This window comes from Vulpes lagopus, chromosome 18 (assembly GCF_018345385.1).
Source record: "Vulpes lagopus strain Blue_001 chromosome 18, ASM1834538v1, whole genome shotgun sequence".
In the NCBI taxonomy this organism is placed as follows: domain Eukaryota; kingdom Metazoa; phylum Chordata; class Mammalia; order Carnivora; family Canidae; genus Vulpes; species Vulpes lagopus.
Genome location: NC_054841.1, coordinates 30,992,536 through 30,996,236, shown reverse-complemented (window position 1 = coordinate 30,996,236; position 3,701 = coordinate 30,992,536). Strand labels below are relative to the sequence as shown.

The 3,701-nt window shown below is 47.9% G+C and overlaps 1 pseudogene; it reads right to left on the bottom strand.

Moving 5' to 3' along the window:
* Nucleotides 1–2,566: 2,566 nt before the first annotated feature.
* Nucleotides 2,567–3,323, bottom strand: LOC121478239 (annotated as a pseudogene).
* Nucleotides 3,324–3,701: the final 378 nt, after the last annotated feature.

Sequence of the window (3,701 nt, the reverse complement as noted above, 5' to 3'; positions counted from 1 at the left end):
GAACGCTGGGTTCCACCCCCAGAGTTCTTCATTCCACAGATGGTGTTGGGGCCAAGAATTTGCATCTCTGACAAGTTCTCCCATGACGCTGAGGCTGCTGGTCCATGTAAGTAGCTCTATTCTAACCCAGTATAAAGTGTTGGCTCTCAACCTGGCCATACACCACAGTCACCTGGGGAGTTTTAAAATGCCTGCATTTTCTACCAAGGGATTCTGATTTCATTCATTCATTCATTCATTCATTCATTCATCTTCTTCTTTTTTTAAAAGATTTTATTTATTTACTCATGAGAGAGGCAGAGATATAGGTAGAGGGAGAAACGGGCTCCCTGCAGGGAGCCCGATGTGGGACCCGATCCTGGGATTCCTGGGACTCCGGGATCACACCCTGAGCCCAGGGCAGATGCCCAAACGCTGAGCCACCCAAGCATCCCAAAACCCTAAATCTTAAATAACTCTAAACACTCTAACGTTTCTCAAATGATGCTTAAAACTCTAAGTCCTGAATTATCCCACATGACCCTAAACTAACTCAGACAATTCTGAATGACCCTACGGATCACCATAGAGTTTAAAGGATCTTAAACCTTGCATCTCCCTAAATGCCTTAAAAATTCAAATTTACTTTAAATGACTCTAAACCCTTACAGTCCAAAAGATCCTAAAAGACCCAAGAAAGCCTAATTACACCTAGAATCCCAGACTGTCTAAACAACTCTAATTGGTCCAAAATTATCCTAAACCCAAATTGACCTTAAATAGTTTAAATGGAGATTAGATCTAATGAGCCTGACTTTCCCACTCTCAGAGACATTAGTGCTAACAACTTCAATGAACTTGACATTAATGACGCAGCGATCTTAAAACCCTAAGATAAGGAATGAAACAGACACTTTGTCAATGGCCTATCCTGACCCTGATTGCCCCACATCCCAATGACTCAACATCTATGTTCCAAAGAGCAGGGTTCTGTTTATATACCTTGACTTTAACCTTGACCCAGGGAGGCCATTCATGCTGAACCCAAAGACTGAGTTCTAGATGACAGTGGATTGATGTATGGTTGACTCTGACTCTCTCTGACACTGACAACCCCAATGCCTGATTAACATAAACTAATAATCCTGAAAGGCAGACTAGAGCATACCCTGGCCACACAACTCTAACCCTATACTCTTCCCCCTAATGATGCTATGCCTTCATCCTAATCATCCAAATGGTGTGAGAACTGTGACAGAGGGTACCCCCCCGTGAGGCCTACCTGGACCTAAATGTGACTTTGCCTTTGAAACGCAGAGCCCTAAACCTTAATAACTCTGGCCTTAAACCCTAAATACTGAAAAACAAGAAAGCAATATTTAGATAGACTAATTTTCCTGATGTGGCATATCATAGACCCTCTCACTGCAGCACTCCTTACCCCGAGTTCCATGTATATGTCCATCACTCATGGATCTAGTTAAAAAATAAGATGAATAAGATGAAATAATACTTTTTAGAAGTTCATCCCACTTTTGAGCTGGGGCCCAAAAATCCATCTGAGAATCATGCACCATGTTTTTCTCAAATGTAATCACTAAAACATACCTGAATTAAGATGAAAATAATGCAGACTTTAAGCTTTATGACTAAATTTAAGTTGCCCTTATGGTCACAAATTCCTTTTCAGGCCAGTGTGACATTTGGCATGGTGAAGGGGGAGAAAACAAAACCTCAGGAATCACTCAAAGGATGAGCTGGCCACAAGAATCCACATAGGATATTGTAAATGGACCCTGCTGGGTGGCCATGACTTAAATTGCTTTATCCCCCTGAAGGAAGGTGCTCCAAAAATGCATCCCCCAGAAGATCAAGATCTCTAATACTATCTTTCTTGGGAGACATACTGAAAGCTAATAATTTGGTTTCAATGAAACCTGGTGATAAAGATTTGTTTCACAGTGTGTGATACTTGCCTGGTTCAGAATTTGTAGAGAAAGAATGTTAAAGTCTACAGATGTAGCACAAAATCAATTTCACCATCTGAAAGTAGATACCAAGACAGAATGTTAGTGAAAATAGCTAATTGGTGGGGCACCTGGGTGGCTCAGTGGTTGAATGTGTCTGCCTTTGGCTCAGGGTGTGATCCCAGGGTCCTGGGATCAAGTCCCACATTGGGCTCCCTGCAGGGAGCCTGCTTCTCCCTCTACCTATGTCTCTGCCTCTCTCTGTGTCTCTCAGGAATAAATAAATAAAATCTTTAAAAAGATTAGAAAAAAAAGAAACAGCTAGTTGGTAAGAGATGCGTCTGCATCTTCCATCTTTTTGTTTTGTTTTGTTTTTATAAATAAAGTTTTATTGGAGCACAGCCGGGTCCATAAAACTGCGTTCGCTGCACAATGGCAGCGTCGAAGAGCTGAGTCGCGGTGACAGAGACAGCTCGGCCGGCAAGGCCTAAAATACTTGCTTGCGGCCCGTTAAGAAAACATCCCCCCCCTACACCCCCCCCCCACCCCCGGTCTAGAGAGTAGTAAGAGCCCAAGTTCGTGACCAGGAAGGGTCAACCGTCTCGGACGTGGATTTACCAGCGTCTTTTCAGAGCTCGGGCGGCGGAGGCCCGGGTGAGAAGCAGCAGAGCTGGGATGTGAACCCAGGCCTGTGTGACTGCAGTCTCGGCCGTGGGCGATATGCCACCTGCCCTCTCCCTGGCTCACACACCTCCCTCCACTTGGCATCGCTCTTCTGCTGGATGGTTGCCGGGTCTGGCTGGAAGGTCCCCAGGGGTGCGTGTGCTGACGACAGGAGCTGAACGCACAGCTGGTACTTGGACCCGCAGTCCGGCCTGGCTGCGAACCAGTCTTTGACCTCGATGTCCGGCCGTGTGGTGTCCATCAGCTCCTCCCAATACCCTTCGGCCTTGAGGTCCACCACCTGGGACTTGAGGCAGGTGCTGGTCATTGGGGAATTCCTTCCTCTGGTCTCCAGAGAGATCCTCCACCTTCCACTCATCACCTCCATTCACGTCCAGACTCCAGAATTCAAAGCCCTCTTCAGCACGCGGGTTGTGCAGCAGGTTCCTGTGGAGGCTGCGTAGGAAGTAGAAGATCTTCCAGTCGGCCACAGGCTGGTCCCAGTCCTCGGTGATGAAGCCCTCCCGCAGGCACTTGCGCTTCCAGAGGGTCACCAGGTCGATGAGGTCCCGCCAGAGGCTGCAGACCGGGCGGCAGCGCAGCAGCAGCTGGCGGGCTGGGATGTGCGTGAACAGCTCCAGCAGGATGCTCTCGGGCAGCTCGTTGATGTTCCCCACGGCCATGGCGCGTGGCTTCTGGACGCCCCCCTGCGCTCGGCCGCCGCTGCGGGTCTGCTACTAATGTATCACATACACACACACACACACACACACACACACACAAATACTTCACATATCAACATGTGTTATCAATTAAGTTACCACTCTAGGCAACTAGAGCTCCATCCACCTGAGACTCCTGAAAGCCAGGACAGAGCCTACCTCAGAGGGATGAGGGAGCTGGGGTACTGACACACCCACTTCCACCAGGCATTGGTAGGGAGGGGGCTTCTCTTGGAGGTGGGAGATGCAATAATTTCCTGGCACGTCTGGCTTTCAGGGTACACAGGCCCTGATGGCCAAAGAAAGTCCATAGGCAGGTGACACAAGTGCTGGCCATTAGAGGTCAGGAGTATGTGCAGAAATGGCAAGT